The sequence below is a fragment of the Symphalangus syndactylus genome, chromosome 17 (genome assembly GCF_028878055.3).
Source record: "Symphalangus syndactylus isolate Jambi chromosome 17, NHGRI_mSymSyn1-v2.1_pri, whole genome shotgun sequence".
Lineage (NCBI taxonomy): Eukaryota > Metazoa > Chordata > Mammalia > Primates > Hylobatidae > Symphalangus > Symphalangus syndactylus.
Genome location: NC_072439.2, coordinates 45,140,742 through 45,165,494, shown reverse-complemented (window position 1 = coordinate 45,165,494; position 24,753 = coordinate 45,140,742). Strand labels below are relative to the sequence as shown.

The following is a 24,753-nucleotide window of genomic DNA, read 5'->3' as shown; positions in this document are numbered from 1 at the left end:
AAGGCTACTAGTAGTGTTCTGATTCCTGATTTGAGTGGTAGAGTTCATTATATTGTTGTGTTGCATAACATACTTTCACGTTGCATGAATTATATTTATAAATTGGCATATTTTAATGTCTTTAAAGGCTTATAGGCAAAACTGTTACATAATTATTATTTGATAGTTGTAATTATTTCCAATTTTTCTCCTTTACTTTCTAGAAAGTACTTTTATGTAACATATTTCTCTCAATTCTATTTTATCGATCAATCATTTATATGTTTTAAAAACCATAAGAAGAAAAAGTAAGGATATTTACTGTTTTGTTTATGAGAAAAATATTTAGTAATTTCTATATCTATGTCTATATCCCTATAGATACACTGATTTAGAACAGAAACCTATAGAAAACAGTAGCTATAGAACCCATAGATAATACATCCTTCAAACACAATTAGAAGTCAGTTAAAATACTCAGTAGTATCAATTAAGTTTCATACATTCGTAGAGAAAAAATGTTGAATTTGGACTAAGAAATCCTTAAAATTTTTAATTGTTAAGTCCTTTTCTAACTCATATTGAAATTTTCTATACGTCCAAAGATTTCATGCTTATAAATAACATGGGTACAATTCTGATTTTATATCAAACTGTGTAAATAAAGATTAACATGGTATCAATGTCATTCTAATAGAATTATTCTATTTTACAGTTGAGCAATAGTTGCTGTCCTTTTTGTTGAAATGATCTTATAAATCACAATTATTTGGCTGATAATTTCATAAATATAAATTAAATAATATTTTAATATTATTTACCTAGGGGAGTTTTTCTGTTATACCTGTCTGTTCTAAATTGTTTTGGAAGTTTCTCCCGTTGAGATTTATACAGTTAACTCTCTCTCATAGTAATTGTGGTTCTGGCTCTGAAACCTAATACTGTATATGTGACATTAAATTATGCTGATGAGATTTTATTAACGGAATTGTGGGGCACCATGCTTCTAATTTACAAGGCTTCCAGTAAATAACTTGCTTGATGAGATTGGAGATTTATTTGTTTACTAACTTAGAAGTTTTGCATGTTGGACTTACTTCAGTCTCAAATAAATCCCCAAAGGAGTTATTAACTTTAAAAATAATTATAATCAATAATCATGGAAGCTTCAAACTCAGAACTTACCATCAGAGTGAACAGGCAACCTACAAAATGGGAGAAAATTTTCGCAACCTACTCATCTGACAAAGGGCTAATATCCAGAATCTACAATGAACTCAAACAAATTTACAAGAAAAAACAAACAACCCCATCAAAAAGTGGGCGAAGGATATGAACAGACACTTCTCAAAAGAAGACATTTATGCAGCCAAAAAACACATGCAAAAATGCTCATCATCACTGGCCACCAGAGAAATACAAATCAACACCACAATGAGATACCATCTCACACCAGTTAGAATGGCCATCATTAAAAAGTCAGGAAACAACAGGTGCTGGACAGGATGTGGAGAAATAGGAACACTTTTACACTGTTGGTGGGACTGTAAACTAGTTCAACCATTGTGGAAGTCAGTGTGGCGATTCCTCAGGGATCTAGAACTAGAAATACCATTTGACCCAGCCATCCCATTACTGGGTATATACCCAAAGGACTATAAATCATGCTGCTATAAAGACACATGCACACGTATGTTTATTGCGGCACTATTCACAATAGCAAAGAGTTGGAACCAACCCAAATGTCCAATGATAGACTGGATTAAGAAAATGTGGCACATATACACCATGGAATACTATGCAGCCATAAAAAAGGATGAGTTCATGTCCTTTGTAGGGACATGGATGAAACTGGAAATCATCATTCTCAGTAAACTATCGCAAGGTCAAAAAACCAAACACCGCGTGTTCTCACTCATAGGTGGGAATTGAACAATGAGAACACATGGACACAGGAAGGGAAACATCACACTCCGGGGACTGTTGTGGGGTGGGTGGGGGGGAGGGATAGCATTAGGAGATACACCTAATGCTAAATGACGAGTTAATGGGTGCAGCACACCGACATGGCACATGGATTCATATGTAACAAACCTGCACGTTGTGTACATGTACCCTAAAACTTAAAGTACAATAATAATAAAAAAAAGACTCTACCAGAAGGAAATCACTGTACAGCAGAAATCTCAGATTTATATTCCAAGGCCATCTAATTATTTATTCCCTACAAAGAAGGTTTTTTAATGTATAAATGGATGATCACAGAACACAGACACTTCTGTCTCTCAGTGTGAATAATTGTAGAGATTTGCATATATGTTTAATACTGCCTGCACAAAGAAACCACAAAAAATGAACTGAGGAACACAAAAAGCTGGAACACCATGCATCTAATTAGGATCACATTTAGCTGAATTAAATCAGACACAAATATAGTTTGTGATTCCACAACTGTATCATTTTCAAATGTATGGCAACTGATTACTTCAGAGAAATGACCAATATTACTAAAGTAAACAAGTTTTCAGAAACAGAATTTAAATCAGAAGAAAAAGTAAGTGGCTAAAATGGATTATTCTTTTAGTACCAATATTTTTCTGCTTCATGTGTCAATTTATTTATGTATTCCTTCAAAAAATACTTATTGGGGACCTATTTCATGCCATGCAAATGCCAATGGAAAATAATACTATGGTTTAATTAAATCTGTTATAATTATTTGTTCATAATATTAGTCCAAAAGTAATTATAACATAAATTCCCATTTAACTATAAAAACACTTAGTTTTCATTATGCAATCTTGTATCAAAATCAGAAGATAAGTAATTTAGAACAGAAGTTGGCAAACTTTTTCTGCAAAGGGATAGATAGTGAATATTTTAGGCTTTGTAGGTGTTACAACTCTATTCTGCCATGGAAGCACAAAAGTAGCCATATGTAACAGACAATACATCAGACAATACATAAATGAACGAATGTGACTGTGTTCCAATAAAACTTTACTTATGGAAACTGAAATTTACATTTTATATCATCTTCATTGGATCATAAAATATTCTTCTTTTGACTTTTTTTCAACCATTTAAAAACGTGAAAATCATCCTTAGTTCACAGACCATGCCAAAACAGGTAGGAGGCAAGATGTGGCCTGTGAGCCACAGTTTGCTGACCCTGACTTAGAACATAAAACTATCCTCTTTAAGAAAAGTCCCTTTCTTAAAAACATCATCTTTATGCATAACATGTGATATGGTTTGGCTGTTTCCCCACCCAAATCTCATCTTGAATCTTAGTTCCCATAATCTCCACGTGTCATGGGAGGGACCCGGTAGGAGGTAATTTAATTATGGGGGCAGTTACCCTCATACTGTTCTCATGATAGTGAGTTCTCATGAGATAGTTTTATAAAGGGCTCCTCCCCCTTTTGCTTGGCATTTCTCCTTGCTGTTGCCATGTGAAGAGGGACGTGTTTGTTTCCCCTTCTGCCATGATTGTAAGTTTCCTGAGGCTTCCTCAGCCATGCTGAACTGTGAGTCAATTAAATCTCTTTCCTCTATAAATTATCCAGTCTTGGGTATGTCTTTATTAGCGGTGTGAGAACAGACTAATACAACATGAGAAGAGAATTTTGTGTTTCTCATATGGTTTTAAAGGTTCTACAATGGTACTTTGGACAGAACTCTCAAACCTCAGTATACGTAGAGAAAGACTCCCATATGCACTATTTTTTTTTTTTTTTTTTGAGATGGAGTTTCACTCTGTCGCCCAGGCTGGAATGCAATGCCATCATCTCGGTGCACTGCAACCTGTGCCCCCCAGGTTCAAGTGATCCTCTCACCTCAGCCTCTTGAGTAGCTGGGATTATAGGCACCTGCCACCACGCCTAGCTAATTTTTTTGTATTTTTAGTAGAGATGAGGTTTCACCATGTTGGCCAGGCTGGTCTCGAACTCCTGACCTCAGATGATCCACCTGCCTTGGCCTCCCGAAGTGCTGGATATCAGGCATGAGCCACTGCACCTGGCTCTCATTTTTAATTCCTTTAAAATAGTACCTCTCTGGAGATAAACAATGTTTTGGTTTGCTTCCCCTTAGTCTCATAAAATCTTATGTTGAGATAATCAGATCTGCCTTATCTAAAATATCTTGAGATATCTTTACATATTGAAATGTAACTTAAACAAATTTACAAGAAAAAAACAAGCAATCCTATCAAAAAAATGGGCAAAGGATATGAACAGACACTTCTCAAAAGAAGACATTTATGCAGCCAACAAACATACGAACAAAAGCTCATCATCACTGGTCATTAGAGAAATGAAAATCAAAACCACAATGAGATACCATCTCATGCCAGTTAGAATGGCCATCATTAAAAAGTCAGAAAACAACAGATGCTGGAGAGGATGTGGAGAAATAGGAATGCTTTTACACTGTTGGTGGGAGTGTAAATTAATTCAACAATTGTGGAAGACAGTGTGGCGATTCCTCAAGGATCTAGAACTAGAAATACAATTTTACCCAGCAATCCCATTACTGGGTATATACCCAAAGGATTAAAAATCATTCTACTATAAAGACCATGCACACGTATGTTTATTGCAGCACTATTCACAATAGCAAAGACTTGAAACCAACCCAAATGTCCATCAATGATAGGCTGGATAAGGAAAATGTGGCACATATACACCACGGGATACTATGCAGCCATAAAAAAAGGATGAGTTCATGTCCTTTGCAGGGACATAGATGAAGGTGGAAACCATCATTCTCAACAAACTAACACAAGAACAGAAAACCAAACTCCGCATGTTCTCACTTATAAGTGGGAGTTGAACAATGAGAATACATGGACACAGGGAGGGTAACATCACATACTGGGGCCTGTTGGGGGGTGGGGGGGCTAGGTGAGGAATAGCATTAGAAGAAATACCTAATGTAAGTGACGGGGTGATGGGTGCAGCAAACCACCATGGCACGTGTATACCTATATAACAAACCTGCACATTCTTCACATGTATCCCAGAACTTAAAGTATAATAAAAATAAATAAATAAAAACAAAACAAAAACAAACAAAATAATAATAATACCTAAGAATTTTACACAATTGTAAGGCACCTCAAATAGAAGATATTAAACTGAGTATCCTCAGAAAAAAAACTGAAATGTAAACATGTAAAAACAGAATATGTTGAAAGTTGAGCACCAAAGTGCCTCCTCTGTGGTTCATCCAATCATGCATTGGTTCTTGTGTCGCCTGCAGAGTATACTCGTGGCTACAAATGACTCACCAAGGATGAACCAGCTATGTTTGCACACATGCTGTCGAAATGCTGTATCCAGCTGGGGACAGCCACTTTCCTAGAACGTTAAAGAGCTGTGTCATGTATGTTGCTTGACATCTATCCTCAGCCAACTTATCCAGTTCAAATTACTTGATATGGTTTTATTGTTAACTCCAACAACAAATCAACTAAAATTCTGTGGAATCTGAAATATTTCTGTCGTTGGCATATCTCTCTGCTCTGAAGGCGTGATCCTTCAAAACACTAGTTGAGGGGAACAAAAGTGCCAATAATATGAAGATGTCTTTTACATAAATGGTGTTCTATTTCTCAAAATTAAACATTTTGGATAATTACGTCATTTCCTTTTTCTGAGTTTTTATCAACACAGAAGTTATGATTACTTAATTCCTGTAATTTGCCTTTCTGAATTCTGTCTCTTTGGTTTTTTGCATTTCTTTTGAGTTACTTGCCTGTAGGAAATGTCAAAAAAATACTGGTATTTTTCCTCCTTCTCTTTGAGTTTGTAAAATATAAGTACAACAACATATTTTGGTATCAGGGAATTTCTAAAGCTATGTCTTTGAGAGGAAAATATTTTCTATAAATAAGAAAATACAAAGTATGAATGAAGAACCTGAACTGTCAGCAAAAGGAATAATAAAATTATGCTGTTGGAATCCTTTGTTTGGTTTGAAGGACTATGCCAAAAGAATGAAGCAGTAACATTTTCCATCTTTTTCAAGGTCACAATTGCAGGTGAAATTATCTTAATGTTTCTAAGTTGTTCTTAGAAAGGAACCCCTTCATATTAAAAAAAAGTGATTAAAATATAATTTAGCAATTTAGCAGATGGTATTTCAAAATGAAAGCAAAATCTTCTAGGACTCATAACCCTTCCAATCAACAGAAAGGTGCAATAAATTAACCAAGCTCAGGGCTGACATGTTACATGACGTTTGGCCACGTTAAAGGGCTGGAAAATGTAGTAGTTCAAGCCATTGTTTATGTTTCTAAGTAATAAATTCAGCTCAACGTTTCTAAGTAGTAAATTTACATCAGACCAAAGTAACAAAAAAAAAAAAGAGTTCCTTTTGGCAAATATTCTCACATGGCTATAAACTGAAATGAATCTAACATTAAATGAAAATAAAGATCCTCAAATTCTGCACAACTTTAGAGCAGAGTTCTTGACCTGTTTGCAGCAAGTTGTACCTGTGGAAATGCCAGCTTCAAAGTAGCATCTAGTAAAGAAACACAGGCTTGGAAGGCGATCGAAATGTGACTCATTTGAGCAACTGTTCTAATGAGCGCTTTTCACTGCCTTCAGCAGGTTAAGAATATTAAAGCTTTGTTCCTGCTGAGCCTGCCTGGGTATTTTCTACTTGTTAACTCCCCAGGAGCTTGTTGTAATGTCTCCTGGTGAGTATGAGACTGTACCACATTCTGTAGTTGCCAGCTGGTAGAAGCAAAAACACCTGGGCAAGGTACTTGTTAAATGGCATATTTCTTCTCCCTGGCAGGCTCTGCAGACTGGGAAATCTGCTTCCTAGTTGGGCCTTTATTCTAATGCCCCAAATCTGCTTCTTAGTTGGGCCTTTATTCTAATGGCCCAAACTGTCAAATCAATAGTTTAAGGCCTGTCTACTACTGCTTCTGGAAATGGTTGGTGTTTTGATTTTTTCATATCTTCCTTTGGGCTATTTTACAGCCTGCTACAATAAATCCCCCATTAATTCATTATCTACTACCATTCTCAAAGGGCTATATTTATTATAGTAAAGTTCAACGACTAAGGGGACAACTATGTTTATCCTTGCATAATCAGAAATTACCATATTGCTGTGGACACTGATTACTCAAATATATATCAGCACTGGTTAATTGGAGATATGTGCTGAATTGCTATCCATATTTAAATCTACAGTATAAATGTAGAATCATGAACAGAATATCTCACTTACATGCTAAATAGCTTTTTTTTTTTTTTTTTTTTTGAGACGGAGTCTCACTCTGTCTCCCAGGCTGGAGTACAGTGGCGCAATCTCGGCTCACTGCAAGCTCCGCCTCCCGGGTTCACGCCATTCTCCTGCCTCAGCCTCTCCGAGTAGCTGGGACTACAGGCGCCCGCCATCACGCCCAGCTAATTTTTTGTATTTTTAGTAGAGACGGGGTTTCACCATGGTCTCGATCTCCTGACCTCGTGATCCGCCCACCTCGGCCTCCCAAAGTGCTGGGATTACAAGCGTGAGCCACCACGCCCAGCCTCTAAATAGCTTTTAACTTCATGAGCTGGGAGGTGTGAGCAAGATATGAAAACCTTTCGAACACCACAATAATGATCCATTATTAGTTTTTATAAAGAAGAGATGAATTAGTAACCTTTTCATTAAAGATTGTTTCTTCCTTGCCTTTGGTGTTCAAGTATGATTCGCTTGAATGTTATGTTGCTATATATGTCATTGAAATCCAATTCTTCCTGTCATTAATTAATAGAAGAAAAAGAGGCTCATATATCGAGGTAACTTTTGTGTCACAGGCCACAGACACTCACAGTACAATATAGTTCTTAATGTTATCAATAACCCACATTTCTCTGATGTCATTTCCTCACTAATTTTTAAAGTACTTCCAGCACTTTACAAAATCCATTCCAATTATTTCTTAGAGAATGAAGGCAATTTCTCACGTATGTTTTTAATACAATGCCTGAGGTACTACCTGGCATTTGCCATTTTCCTCTTTTGAAAAAGTCAGTTCATTTAGGTGGTGGTAATGGCAGTGATTGCATCAGCTGATTGGCTCTCCAAAGTCCTCAAAAACCTAATAGGGAACTTTGGCCCCACTGTCGTCAGCACTGCTGGGACTCAGACAGTGCCAGTCTACCAAGTTATGGCACTGATGCTATCCCAAAATTGTGATACCAAAGCCCAGTTTTACTGAAGAAAAGAGACCCTCCCCACCATCTTCATATGATACTACCTGGCCACAGTTTCAAAACAAGGCTGCTTTTGCTCCTAATGTCTCCTAGATATTCTCATATAAAAGAGTACTATAATTTCCCCTCTATACCCCAAGGCACAAGTCTACAGCAAGATAAGCTAAAAAACAACACGAGAGGTGGACATCATATAATAGCCAAGTTCAACCTTCCTTTTTAAATAAATTAGCTTAGATTAAACTACTCAGCTAGATTAAACTCACTGCCTGACTCCACCTTACCACTGGCATATCCTTTCCTAGGAGGATCCTATGTACACAAAGATGAAGAAAATATTACTATCCCTGTTTTACTAGTAAAAAAATCTAAGGCTAAGAAACGGAATCAGCTACTTAATTTTTTAGACCAAGTGAAAAAGGAAAATATGGATCTCCTTGTTCAAAAAATATTACACATTTCAAGATAGCAACTACAGAACATTAAACCAAGTGCAGGGCCCTCCTGACCAGGGCGCCGTGCAACTATGCAGATCACATGCCCATGAAGCCAACTCTGCACAAAGAAATGAAGTAACTTACCCAAGGCCACACAGCTACTGCAGGCCTGAATCAGGATTTGAACACAGAGGGCTGATTCCAGCTCCTAGATTTGAAGCCACCAGGTGCTCTGTTCCTAATACAACATCCCCACCATCCTTCAGATGTACCCATTCTTAGCCAAAACCTAAGAGGAGAGCATAGCTCAGGTTTAAGGTGGGAATCACAAAATAACCCTGGTCTAGTCTCTTATATGTAGACAAAGTTATGACTAAGCCAGTCTAAAAAAATCAGCATTTACCACCATGGAGAAAGCACAGGGCTTCTTCATACATTGAAAAAACTCAACTTCTGAGAAAACTGAATGAGCCTCTAACATGAAGGAAAAAATGACAAGAAAAAATAATGCATTCATGTACATGGGTTACACTAATGCATTAGTGTATAAAGAGTGGGATTTACATCCCTTTCTCAATTCTGTCTAAATTACCACAAAGCAAGAGATGCTAGCATGTTCTTAAGGATTCTAGGAAACAAGATTCTACCTCTCATGAAAAGGTTGAATTTGCCTCCTCCTCTGAAATTCTGTTTCTGAGACATCATTAATTTTTTGTAAGAATTGCAAAAATCCTCAGTAAAATACTGGCAAACCGAATCCAGCAGCACATCAAAAAGCTTATACACCATGATCAAGTGGGCTTCATCCCTGGGATGCAAGGCTGGTTCAACATACGCAAATCAATAAATGTAATCCAGCATATAAACAGAACCAAAGACAAAAACCACATGATTATCTCAATAGATGCAGAAAAGGCCTTTGACAAAATTCAACAACCCTTCATGCTAAAAACTCTCAATAAATTAGGTATTGATGGGACATATCACAAAATAATAAGAGCTATCTATGACAAATCCACAGCCAATATCATACTGAATGCGCAAAAACTGGAAGCATTCCCTTTGAAAACTGGCACAAGACAGGGATGCCCTCTATCACCACTCCTATTCAACATCGTGCTGGAAGTTCTGGACAGGGCAATCAGGCAGGAGAAGGAAATAAAGGGTATTCAATTAGGAAAAGAGGAAGTCAAACCCTCCCTGTTTGCAGATGACATGATTGTATATCTAGAAAACCCCATTGTCTCAGCCCAAAATCTCCTTAAGCTGATTAGCAACTTCAGCAAAGTCTCAGGATACAAAATCAATGTACAAAAATCACAAGCATTCTTGTACACCAATCACAGACAAACAGAGAGCCAAATCATGAGTGAACTCCCATTCACAATTGCTTCAAAGAGAATAAAATACCTAGGAATCCAACTTACAAGGGACGTGAAGGACCTCTTCAAGGAGAACTACAAACCACTGCTCAATGAAATAAAAGAGGATACAAACAAATGGAAGAACATTCCATGCTCATGGGTTGGAAGAATCAGTATCGTGAAAATGGCCATACTGCCCAAGGTAATTTATAGATTCAATGCCATCCCCATCAAGCTACCAATGACTTTCTTCACAGAATTGGAAAAAACTACTTGAAAGTTCATATGGAACCAAAAAAGAGCCCGCATCGCCAAGTCAATCCTAAGCCAAAAGAACAAAGCTGGAGGCATCACACTACCTGACTTCAAACTATATTACAAGGCTACAGTAACCAAAACAGCATGGTACTGGTACCACAACAGAGACATAGATCAATGGAACAGAACAGAGCCCTCAGAAATGATGCCGCATATCTACAACTATCTGATCTTTCACAAACCTGACAAAAACAAGAAATGGGGAAAGGATTCCCTATTTAATAAATGGTGCTGGGAAAACTGGCTAGCCATATGTAGAAAGCTGAAACTGGATCCCTTCCTAAAACCTTATACAAAAATTAATTCAAGATGGATTAAAGACTTAAATGTTAGACCTAAAACCATTAAAATCCTACAAGAAAACCTAGGCAATACCATTCAGGACATAGGCGTGGGCAAGGGCTTCATGTCTAAAACACCAAAAGCAATGGCAACAAAGCCAAAATTGACAAATGGGATCTAATTAAACTAAAGAGCTTCTGCACAGCAAAAGAAACTACCATCAGAGTGAACAGGCAACCTACAGAATGGGAGAAAATTTTTGCAACCTACTCATCTGACAAAGGGCTAATATCCAGAATCTACAATGAACTCAAACAAATTTACAAGAAAAAAACAAATAACCCCATCAAAAAGTGGGCAAAGGACATGAACAGACACTTCTCAAAAGAAGACATTGATACAGCCAAAAAACACAAGAAAAAATGCTCATCATCACTGGCCATCAGAGAAATGCAAATCAAAACCACAGTGAGATACCATCTCACACCAGTTAGAATGGCCATCATTAAAAAGTCAGGAAACAACAGGTGCTGGAGAGGATGTGGAGAAATAGGAACACTTCTACACTGTTGGTGGGACTGTAAACTAGTTCAACCATTGTGGAAGTCAGTGTGGCCATTCCTCAGGGGTCTAGAACTAGAAATACCATTTGACCCAGCCATCCCGTTACTGGGTATATACCCAAAGGACTATAAATCATGCTGCTATAAAGACACATGCACACGTATGTTTATTGCGGCACTATTCACAATAGCAAAGACTTGGAACCAACCTAAATGTCCAACAACGATAGACTGGATTAAGAAAATGTGGCACATATACACCATGGAATACTATGCAGCCATAAAAAATGATGAGTTCATGTCCTTTGTAGGGACACGGATGAAACTGGAAAACATCATTCTCAGTAAACTATCGCAAGGACAAAAAACCAAACACCGCATGTTCTCACTCATAGGTGGGAACTGAACAATGAGAACTCATGGACACAGGAAGGGGAACATCACACTCCGGGGACTGTTGTGGGGTGTGGGGAGGGGGAGGGACAGCATTAGGAGATATACCTAATGCTAAATGACGAGTTAGTGGGTGCAGCAAAACAACATGGCACATGGATGCATATGTAACAAACCTGCACATTGTGCACATGTTCCCTAAAATCTAAAGTATAATAAAAAAAAAATAAAAGAATTGCAATTTTTACTTAACTACAGTTATTAAACATCTTTCTCCTTTAGACCAGAACTGTCAAGTGTATATTCCAATAAAGTTCCAAGTCAGACAAATCTAGAATTAAAGCCTCATTTATCTCTATTACTTACTAGCAACAGAACCTCACAGAAATTATGTATCTCTCTGAGCTTTATATCTATAATTGAGAGATATAATTGCTTAGCAAATAAGCATTCAATAAATATCAACTTTTATTTATTCATTTTATTTTAATCCCTTAACTTTTCTTATAGCATTTGCATGACTGAGACTTCGTAAATTTAATTTCCATAGGAGCTATTAATTTGTTTCTAGTATTAACTAATAAAAGACTGATGAGGAGGGATTTAATAAATAAAACCTATAATCAGGATGCCCAAATGTCCCCATGTACCCAGGACAATTCAAATTGATACTTAATGTCTTAGTCTAATTATTAATAGAGTCCCCTTTGATTCTCAAAAGTGTCCCATTTTGGATGACAAATTGTATGATTACCTTGACTATAATGCAACTGGTATAACTTCAAGGGCTACCAGTTTCTCCATTCCAGGTAAGTTGGTTTTTTTTTTCAAAAGTTATTTTTATTTGTGGCTATGTAAAATCAAACAGAAAACAGGGAAGGTACATTGATTCATTAACAAAGGTTGATTAAAAACTTCTTGTGTTAACCCCTCTGTTAGGCATGTGAGGCCAACAAAAATAAAGAACACAATCACTATCACTAGTTTTGTTGTCTTGTATCTTTTTCTTTTTCCTTTCCAAAATGGCTCCTGTACTAAAATCATTAAGAACCACATTCCCAGATTCAAATAATGACAATACCTTTAACTTATCCTTACAGAAATAATTTTCTGACCTTTTTTCTGCCACTTACATTTTTGACATTTCTCAATTTGTGTAGCCACAAATAGAATACCGAACACTGGAGATCAACTTGCAAATGTAGTAAGAGTGCAGCTTCAGGCTTTGTCTACACCATATCTTTGAGACTGGCTCTCCTAAGAAGTTCCTTCCGATAAGTGCTCTCCTTGCTCCAACCTCTGACAGTGCTTCCTCCAACAGCACTCCAACCACCTCCAGTCTCCAGCTTCCACTGATCTGAAACTTGCCACATTGACTTTTAATACACTTTTAAATAAGGACATATCTGTGTTCCCAGCTATACTAAAGTCTCCTTGAGAGCAGTTGGAAAACCTCAATAATAGTATTAATTGAAATTCATTCATGATTTGGCTCTCTGTTTGTCTGTGATTGGTGTACAAGAATGCTTGTGATTTTTGTACATTGATTTTGTATCCTGAGACTTTGCTGAAGTTGCTAATCAGCTTAAGGAGATTTTGGGCTGAGACAATGGGGTTTTCTAGATATACAATCATGTCATCTGCAAACAGGGACAATTTGACTTCCTCTTTTCCTAATTGAACACCCTTTATTTCCTTTTCCTGCCTGATTGCTCTGGCCAGAACTTCCAGCACTATGTTGAATAGGAGCGGTGAGAGAGGGCATCCCTGCCTTGTGCCAGTTTTCAGAGGGAATGCTTCCAGTTTTTGTCCATTCAGTATGATATTGGCTGTGGGTTTGTCATAGATAGCTCTTATTATTTTGTGATATGTCCCATCAATACCTAATTTATTGAGAGTTTTTAGCATGAAGGGTTGTTGAATTTTGTCAAAGGCCTTTTCTGCATCTATTGAGATAATCATGTGGTTTTTGTCTTTGGTTCTGTTTATATGCTGGATTACATTTATTGATTTGCGTATGTTGAACCAGCCTTGCATCCCAGGGATGAAGCCCACTTGATTATGGTGTATAAGCTTTTCGATTGCTGCTGGATTTGGTTTGCCAGTATTTTATTGAGGATTTTTTCATCAATGTTCATCAAGGATATTGGTCTGAAATTCTCTTTTTTGGTTATGTCTCTGCCAGGCTTTGGTATCAGGACGATACTGGCTTCATAAAATGTGTTAGGGAGGATTCCCTCTTTTTCTATCGATTGAAATAGTTTCAGAAGGAATGGTACCAGTTCCTCCTTGTACCTCTGGTAGAATTCAGCTGTGAATCCATCAGGTCCTGGACTCTTTTTGGTTGGTAAGCTATTGATTATTGCCACAATTTCAGAACCTGTTATTGGTCTATTCAGAGATTCAACTTCTTCCTGATTTAGTCTTGGGAGGGTGTATTTGTCGAGGACTTTATCTATTTCTTCTAGATTTTCTAGTTTATTTGCATAGAGGTGTTTGTAGTATTCTCTGATGGTAGATTGTATTTCTGTGGGATCGGTGGTAATATCCCCTTTTTCATTTTTTATTGCATCTATTTGATTCTTCTCTCTTTTCTTCTTTATTAGTCTTGCTAGCAGTCTATCAATTTTGTTGATCTTTTCAAAAAACCACCTCCTGGATTCATTAATTTTTTGAAGGGTTTTTTGTGTCTCTATTTCCTTCAGTTCTGCTCTGATTTTAGCCAAATCATGAGTGAACTCCCATTCACAATTGCTTCAAAGAGAATAAAATACCTAGGAATCCAACTTACAAGGGATGTGAAGGACCTCTTCAAGGAGAACTACAAACCACTGCTCAATGAAATAAAAGAGGATACAAACAAATGGAAGAACATTCCATGCTCATGGGTTGGAAGAATCAATATCGTGAAAATGGCCATACTGCCCAAGGTAATTTATAGATTCAATGCCATCCCCATCAAGCTACCAATGACTTTCTTCACAGAATTGGAAAAAGCTACTTGAAAGTTCATATGGAACCAAAAAAGAGCCCGCATCGCCAAGTCAATCCTAAGCCAAAAGAACAAAGCTAGAGGCATCACGCTACCTGACTTAAAACTATACTACAAGGCTACAGTAACCAAAACAGCATGGTACTGGTACTACAACAGAGACATAGATCAATGGAACAGAACAGAAATGATGCCGCATATCTACAACTATCTGATCTTTGACAAACCTGACAAAAACAAGAAATGGGGAAAGGATTCCCTATTTAATAAATGGTGCTGGGAAAACTGGCTAGCCATATGTAGAAAGCTGAAATTGGATCCCTTCCTTACACCTTATACAAAAATTAATTCAAGATGGATTAAAGACTTAAATGTTAGACCTAAAACCATTAAAATCCTACAAGAAAACCTAGGCAATACCATTCAGGACATAGGCGTGGGCAAGGACTTCATGTCTAAAACACCAAAAGCAATGGCAACAAAAGACAAAATTGACAAATGGGATCTAATTAAACTAAAGAGCTTCTGCACAGCAAAAGAAACTACCATCAGAGTGAACAGGCAACCTACAGAATGGGAGAAAATTTTTGCAACCTACTCATCTGACAAAGGGCTAATATCCAGAATCTACAATGAACTCAAACAAATTTACAAGAAAAAGACAAACAACCCCATCAAAAAGTGGGCAAAGGACATGAACAGACACTTCTCAAAAGAAGACATTTATGCAGCCAAAAAACACATGAAGAAATGCTCATCATCACTGGCCATCAGAGAAATGCAAATCAAAAAAACCACAGTGAGATACCATCTCACACCAGTTAGAATGGCCATCATTAAAAAAGCAGGAAACAACAGGTGCTGGACAGGATGTGGAGAAATAGGAACACTTTTACACTGTTGGTGGGACTGTAAACTAGTTCAACCATTGTGGAAGTCAGTGTGGCGATTCCTCAGGGATCTAGAACTAGAAATACCATTTGACCCAGCCATCCCGTTACTGGGTATATACCCAAAGGACTATAAATCATGCTGCTATAAAGACACATGCACACGTATGTTTATTGCGGCACTATTCACAATAGCAAAGACTTGGAACCAACCCAAATGTCCAACAACGATAGACTGGATTAAGAAAATGTGGCACATATACACCATGGAATACTATGCAGCCATAAAAAATGATGAGTTCGTGTCCTTTGTAGGGACATGGATGAAACTGGAAAACATCATTCTCAGTAAACTATCGCAAGGACAAAAAACCAAACACCGCATGTTCTCACTCATAGGTGGGAATTGAACAATGAGAACTCATGGACACAGGAAGGGGAACATCACACTCCGGGGACTGTTGTGGGGTGGGGGGAGGGGGGAGGGACAGCATTAGGAGATATACCTAATGCTAAATGACGAGTTAATGGGTGCAGGAAATCAACATGGCACATGGATACATATGTAACAAACCTGCACATTGTGCACATGTACCCTAAAACCTAAAGTATAATAAAAACAAATAAATAAATAAATAATAAAAAAATAAAAAATAATAAATTAAAAAAATAAAAAATAATAAAAAATAAAAAAAATTCATTAAACACTAAATGTATGCCAAATGCTTTACATTCTTTAGTTATTTAATCTTTAGAAACATACTTGAAGGTATTACATCACCGTTTAAAAAAAAAAGTGCTTGATGGGGTATTGGGGGTGGGGGCAAAGTAACTTGCCCGAGTTCACCCAGCCAATAGGAAGGAAAGCAGAAGCAAGGTGTGACCCACAGTTGATTGCCTCTTAAATCCATGCTCTGATATTCTTCTTTACATGGCCTGAAAATAGAGTTATCTGGGCATCAGGCACAATAAGTGTTCAACAATGATCTACTTATTAATGTTTTAAAAGCTTGTAATATCGAATGGGGAAGCAGATGCTAAAGGTTTTCAACAGAAAACAAAAGACAATGTGGGTTTTTTTTTGGGGGGGACAGGGGACAGTCTCGCTCTGTCATCAGGCTGGAGTACAGTGGTACCACCACAGCTCACTGCAACCCCTGCCTCCCAGGTTCAAACGATTCTCCTGCCTCAGCCTTCTAAGTAGCTGGGACTACAGGCATACACCACCATGCCCAGCTAATTTTTGTATTTTAAGTAGAGATGGGGGTTTCACCACGTTGGCCAGGATGGTCTCGATCTCTTGACTTCCTGATCCGTCCACCTCGGCCTCCCAAAGTGCTGGGATTACAGGCGTGAGCCACCGCGCCCAGCCGACAATGTGGTTTTCTAAATCGCTTCTTTTAATCATAAACTATTTACCTGATTGGTCCTTGACACATATCTAACAAACAGCAGCCACTCAATAAACATTTTTGGAATGGAGAAACAAATTTATATTCAGGTTATTTGTTATATTCAAGCTGTATTCAGGAGGTTTTTTGTTCTATTTTCTTCTTTTCACTACCAGACTGAGCTCCCTATTTGAAACAAAAGCCCGGCCCAGCCTGAGCCCCATATAGGGTCCTATGACTTCCTGAGACCTAAATGCTTGACCTCAATGTGGACTTAGTGTGTCTGGCCAGAGAGGCAAGAACTTACACAAAAGTAACTCAGAACCCAGGGACCTAATTCTTGTCAGAAAGAGACAAAAGACAAAAGCCATCTTTTCTACTGAGGATTCAGGCAGAGAGAGAGCAATGGGAATGTGAAGCCTGTAGTGACAAGAGCAATATTTTTAGCATCCTCTGAGAATCTCTTCTGGTGTGTCTGGCTAGGTAAAAGAAATAAAAAAATTCCAGATCCAAAGTAAAGGGAAAGAGTAAATAAAGCAAGCTGTATGTTGCCTCTTAATTTTTTTTTTGTTTCTCTATTATTACCTAGAAAAGAGCTACTGTGCTTTTTCAATATCTCCTCAAAGTTCTCAGTGCCAAACTGGAATAAATGGGAAAAAGTCTCCATTGGAGATAACTTGTTTATCTTCATTAGTGAGAAGTGCATCAATCTACCAACTCCTGGATGTGAAGCTGGAAGCCTCCTGAATGCCTAGTGCCATTCTGGCTATTAAATTTCAATTTAAAGCAATATTTCTTGAAATGTCATTTGCAGAAAATCTACATCAAAGAAGCCTGGATGCTTACTAAACTACAGATTCCCAGGCTTGTCACCACCCCTGCTTAACTAGAACCTCCGGATTGGAGCCTAGAAACCTGCATTTTATAACACTCCTTAGATGAATTTTAAGCACACAGGAATTTGAGAACCAATCACCGGACTTGAACCAGGCCACAACACATGTCATTTATAGGATACATGTGATATTACCTATCTGTGAAATTAAGGTCCTGAGATGCCCCAGAATTTCATCACCATTCCTCATTTTTCCCTCGAATTTTGCTACGGTGCCCAGGACACTGCAGAAAGCTGTTAGCAGCTACATAAGCAGAACACAACTAGATCCAAATCTGTTTTTGGTTGAATACTGATTGTAACTGTAAGTAGTTTAATTGTAGCTCTAAATTTCAGTTTATCTATAAAAGACATTGTAATAAAATAGTAACATCTTTCACACGTTGTTATAAAGATTAAATGTAGTTTACATTTTCAGCATCATAGGTTAAAATTCCCATTCCGTTTAATTTTATTATTTATGCCTAAACCTAGGGGCTTTCTATATTCTTTCATAGCCATTCTAGAGCCTTGGGTCATTCATTATTTCAATCCCAAGGTCTGTTGGATAAAACAGCATCAGTCATGTGCAAGGGAAGGGTGAACGCACACCTGGACACAAGATGGATCTGAAGAGCAGCGTCTCCCAGCTGCATCTACTCAGGCAGGAGGAAAAACACCCGTCTGGCACGAGCGCAGCTGTTCTGCTTCCCAGAGCTATTTGGAAACCCAGCTTTAAGCAAATCTTATGAAGAAACCACAGTGTTAGTTAAAAAACAAAGGGCCATTTTTATCTTGATAAAAGAATTATGCAATTTATAAAACTAATGAAATATACTTTCTTTACAGACAGAGCTCTTCTGGTGCATTTTAAATGTTTTTCTATAAGAAACACATTCTACCCATGAATTCTCAGGAACTTTTCCACTGTGTCACAGGCCAGAAGGATGAATCTGCCTCTTCCCTACAGACAGTAATGATTTTCCTTACTCCTTGGCTTTCTTCATTGCCTGCGGAAGCTCAGCTCTGGGGCAAGTAGAGAAAAGCCACAAAGTAATCATAGTCTCTAAACCCTTGCAGAGACCAGGTGGCTTCTCTCATTTACTGGAGGAGGCTGAATGCAACTGGTAATGCCTCATACAAGGTATTCATATAATGCTAAAGTTAGGTCCCAGGATATAATAAATGAGAGTTAGTGACATCTGTGTTAGTCTCTGCCCTGTCATCAAAAGACCTGTGAGGCAGTCACTTTCCCTCTGGGCCTTGGCTTTCTCATCCCTAAAATGAAGCTTGCCGTCTCTTACTTGCTCTCCCCCAGAGGATCACTGCAGGATCCAAATGAGAAAATGTACATGAAGAGCCTGGTAAAATGATAAACCAAAACAGGTATCATGAATCATGACTGTCAGACACTGCAGGTTGACTGATACAATATCCACTCCCAACTTCTTCATTTCTTAACTGCCATTTCTACAGGAGCTAAGAATGAAAATATTTTAACTGTTTCATCCTTCCTTACAGATCCAGATAGCCTGTAACACAGAGGTAAAGCTTTCCAAGTAGATGTGGCTAGTGCTGTCTTTCCCTCCTTTCTGCCTTCAACAAGGATGTGATATCTGGAGCTGCAGCAGCCATCCTATAACCATGAAACAAAAAGTACAATGTGGACAGCCAACATGTGGAGGATGGTGGAGAAAAAAGATAAAAGGAGTCTGGGGGCCGGGTGCGGTGGCTCACACCTGTAATCCCAGCGTTTTGGGAGGCCGAGGTAGGTGGATCACTTGAGTCCAGGAGTTTAAAACCAGCCTGAACATCATGGCAAGACCCTATCTCTACAAAAAATACAAATAATTAGCCAAGCATGGTGGCATGTGCTTGTAGTCCCAGCTACCCAGGAAGGTGAGGTGGGAGGATCACTTGAGCCTGGGAGGCAGAGGTTGCAGTGAGCCAAGCCCGTGCCACCACACGCCATCCTGAGCAACAGCGCCAGACTCTGTCCACTGTCTCAAACAGAAAAACAACAACAACAACAACAACAAAAGAGCCTGAATCCCTGATTTCATCATGGAAAGGTTGAATCAATTTCAGAAACCTGCATCAAAGAAAACAGATTTTGTTTGTTTAAATTACTATTACTATTAGTCAGATATTTTGTTGCTTACAGCCAAATATATTCCTGAAATAGGGATAGAAGCCAGAATAAGCGTTTTAAAGCCTAAATCAGATCATGTTCCTCCTCTGCTTTAAAACATTACAGTGGTTTCCCACCTCACACAGGGTACTGTCAGCCTTTCCAAGACCCTAAAGCCCTACTCAATCAGGCCCCCTTGTGAACTTTCTGACCTCATCTCCTGCTATCTTCCCAGACATGGTCTATTCCAGCCAAAATAAGCTTCTTGGTCTTGAATCAACACACCAGGCCCACTCCTGCCTTGAGTCTTTTCATTTTTACTGTTTCTTCAATTTGGAACACTCCTCCCTTAGATATTTACCACCCTCTCCCTCTCTACTGCCAGGACTTTGCTGAAATGTCACCTCTCAGTGAGGTCTTTATTTCACCCTCTATCAGACTACCTCCCCAGCCCCTAGCACTGTTTTACTAGTCTATAACCTTTTTAATTAATATAAACCCCATATATATCCTGCAAAGTATAGGTTTTACATAAAAAGTTGATTTAAGACTTAAGGGTTTATTTTTTTCAGAACCATAAAAATGTAAAAAACAGTGAACCCGGGAGGCGGAGCTTGCAGTGAGCCGAGATTGAGCCACTGCACTCCAGCCTGGGCGACAGAGAGAGACTCCGTCTCAAAAAAAAACAACAAAAAAAATGTAAAAAACATTTTATTATTTATGTCAGGGCAACTACCAAGAGACATTTGAAGTACCTTACAAAACAAGCCATATGCATAGTCAGTCATTACCTAAATAAATATAACTAAAAACCATAAAGAATAAAGACTTTAATGGTGATTCTCCTTTGTATTTACTCTAAGCTCTTTGAGTGGGCTCAAACTCCTTGGTAAGACCCAGGAAAAAATAATTAACTATGACAACTGGCTGCCATCATTGCTAGAGATGGCAATTTACAGAAGTACCTACACTAAGTAAATACAGGCATGCCTCATTTTATTGTGTTTTACTTTATTGTGTTACACAGATACTGTGTTTTTCACAAATTGAAGGTTTGTGGCAACCCTGAATCAAGCAATCTGTCAGCGCTGTTTTTCCAACAGCATGGGCTCACTTTGTGTCTCTGTATCACATTTTGGTAATTGTCACAATATTTTAAACTTTATCATTACTATTATATCTGTTATAGTAATCTGTGATCAGTGATCTTTGATATTACTCTTGCAACTATTTTGGAGCACCATGAACCACACCTGTTTAAGAAAGTGAACTGAATTGATGAATGTTGTGTATCTTCTGACTGCCCTACCAACCAGCTGTTCCCCTTTTCTCTCTCTTCTCAGGTCTCCCAATTCCCTGAGACACAACAATAGTGAAATTAGGCCAACTAATAATGCTACAATGGCCTCTAAATGTTCAAGTGAAGGGAGGAGTTTCACATCTCTCACTTTAAATCAAAAGCTAGAAATGATTAAGCTTAGTGAAGAAGGCATGTCAAAAGCCAGGATAGGACAAAAGCTAGGCCCTTAGCACCAGTTAGCCAAGTTGTGAATGCAAAGAAAATGTTCTGGAAGGAAATTAAAAGCACTACTACAGAGAGAACACACTAATGATAAGACAACAAAATAGCCTCTTGCTGATTTGGAGAAAGTTTTAGTGGTCTGGATAGAACATCACACCAGGCACAACACTCCCCTAAATCAAAGCCTAATCGAGAGCAAGGCCCTAACTCTCTTCAATTCTGTGAAGGCTGAAAAAGGTGACGAAGCCGCAGAAGAAATGTCTGAAGTTAGCAGAGGTTGGAACATGCAGTTTAAGGAAAGAAGTCACCTCTACAACATAAAAGTGCCAGGTGAAGAAGCAAGTGCTGATGGAGAAGCTGCAGTAAGCTATCCAGAAGATCCAGCTCAGGTCACTGATGAAAATGGCTACAGTAAACAACAGATTTTCAGTGGAAATAAAATGGCCTTCTATTGGAAGAAGATGCCATCTAAGACTTTCATAGCTCAAGAAGAGAAGTAAATGCCTGGCTTCAAAGGACAGGTTGACTCTCTTGTTAGGGACTAATGTAGTTGGTGACTTTGGGTTGAAACCAATGCTCATTTATCATTTCAAAAATCCTTGGACCCTTAAGAATTATGCTATACCTACTCTGCCTGTGCTCTATAAATGAAACAACAAAGCCTGGATGACAGCACATTTGTTTACAGCATGGTTTCCTGAATATTTTAAGCCCACTGTTGAGACCTACTGTTCAGAAAAAAAATTCCTTTCAAAATATTACCACTATAATATTATGAAATATCATTGACAATGACAATCTTGGTCACCCAAGAGCTCTGATGGAGATGTACAAGGAGATTTTCATGCCTATCAACATAGCATCCATTCTGCAACCCATGGATCAAGGAGTAACTTCAACTGTCAAGTCTTATTATTTAAGACAGACATTTCATAAGGTTATAGCAGCCATAGATAGTGATTCCTCTGATGTACCTGGGCAAAGTAAATTGAAAATAGTCTGGAAAGGATTCACCATTCTAGATGATGTTAAGAACATTTGTGATTCATGGGAGGAGGTAAAAATATCAACATTAACAGGAGTTTGGAAGAAGTTGACTCCAACCCTTGTGGATGGCTTTGAGGGGATCAAGATTTCAGTTAAAAAAGCAACTGCAGATGTTATGGAAACAGCAAGAGAACTAGAATTAGAAGTAGAGCCTGAAGAGGTGACTAAATTGCTGCAGGTCTCATGATAAAACTAACAGATGATGAGTTGCTTTTTATAAATGAGCAAAGAAAGTATTTTCTTGAGATGGAACCTACCCTGGTGAAGATGCTGAGAACACTATTAAAATTACAACAAAGAATTTAGAATTTTACATAAACTTAGTTGACAAAGAAGCAGCAGAGTTTGAGAGAACTGACTCCAGTTTTGAAAGAAGTTCTACTGTAGGTATAAGGCTACCAAACAGCATCACATGCTACAGAGAAGTCTTTCATGGAAAGAAGCGTCAATTGATGCAGCAAACTTCATTTTTATTTCAAGAAATTGCCATAGCTCCCTCAACCTTCAGAAACCACCTTCATGATCAGTCAGCAGCCATTATCATCAAGGCAAGACTCTCCACCAGCAAAGATTATAATTCGCTGACAGCTCAAATGATCATAGCATTTTTTAGCAATTAAGTTTTTTAACTGAGTTATGCACATCTTTTAGACATAATCCTACTGCACACTTACTAGACTACTGCACACTAGACTACAGCATAGTGTACATACAGCTTTTACACGCATTGGGAAACCAAGAAATTCATGTGACTTGCTTTATTGAAATATTTGCTTTATTTTGGCAGTCTAGAACTGAATCTGCATATCTCCCAAGGAAGGGGTTCCTCCAATCAAGCAATAGCCTCAGAATTCAACAGGTGACGCAGGTAACCCAAAACATTTAGCTTGTTTACAATGGCTCACGAAGTCAACAGGAAATTCAACAACTCTACAAACAGTTCCAGAGAATGCTTAGTATACTGTCTTCTGCTTCTAAAGCCAAAGCCACTCCCATCATCTCACCTATAGTTATCCCTTGTTAAATTAAGTTTGGCCTAAAGTTGCCTCCTTACCTATTTTAAGTTCAGCCCAAAGATTTTTCTGTACACATTAAACTGTAACTGACTGGATGTGTAAACAGACTGTAACCTACTCTCGTGCCAATCATCAAGTAATCAAGGGCCCAACTGTTCAAATTGTATCGAATAAGGCACTGTTTCTGTACCTCATTTCTATCTTCTGTATGCCGCTTTCCTTTTTCTGTCCATAAATTTTCTTGCACCACTGCTGCACTAGTCTCTGAGACTACTCTGGTTCAGGAGTCTGCCTGATTCACAAATCATTCTTTGCTTAATTAAACTCTGCTAAATTTAAACTAAGGTTTTTCTCTTAACACCATCAAACCTTTGCTAGACTCATATGACCTTTCTCAAGGATCCTAATTGTATCTCAGAGCTTATTTACCATTTACTTCATCTGCAAATGATATTCTCCTTATGCATCATTAACATAGAGAGAGGAATCACATTATAAGGGTAACTTTAATGTAGCCCTCTACCCCACTTTGCTGAACGTTAGCTAGGTATGTTTATCTGTACACGAGTGGGATTCTTCATCTCATCTCTGCTGCTCACCATATGAACTCATTCTCCCTTTCTTGTCTATCAGGACAATTTCAGCTCAGCACTTTTTAGAAAGCCCTCAAGCACAACTGCTTTACATGGATTTTTGCCAAATAAAATTTGTGATTTGGTGGAGTTTTGATTTTGCCAAATAAAAAATATAATCCTATAATCATATTAACAATTCCCTGTGAACTACTGACTGTTTTTAAGAAATATGTAATGAGCTCTAAATATGTCCCAGAAATTGTACTAGGTACTAAGGATATGTAATGTACTAGGTACTAAGGTATGACCAAAGCCTCCATTTCAGGGAGTTTATAGTTTACTATTATTCCTTTTTTTTTTCTTTTTCTTGTTATTTGAGACAGAGTCTCGCTCTGTTGCCCAGGCTGGAGTGCAGTGGTGTGATGTCGGCTCATTGCAACCTCCGCCTCTTGGGTTCAAGCAATTCTCCTGCCTCAGCCTCCCAATTCTCCTCCTCAGCTGGGATTACAGGTGCCCACCACAACTCCCGGCAAATTTTTGTATTTTTAGTAGAAATAGTGTTTCACCATGTTGGCCAGCTGGTCTTGAATGCCTCAAGTGATCTGCCCGCCTCAGCCTCCCAAAGTGCTGGGATTACAGGCGTGAGCCACCATGCTCAGCCAGTTTACTATTATTCTTACATATTAATTTTATCTTTATTTTATCAGATCATATTACTAAAATTAAACTAAAAGGGCTATTGTATTTTTATTTT

General features: G+C 38.1%; 1 protein-coding gene across 8 annotated transcripts in view; it reads right to left on the bottom strand.

The window, feature by feature from the left end:
• The window catches only part of TMEM117 (transmembrane protein 117), a 610,505-nt gene that overhangs the window by 316,547 nt on the left and 269,205 nt on the right, over nt 1-24,753 (bottom strand). The gene's annotated exons all lie outside the window — the stretch shown is intronic.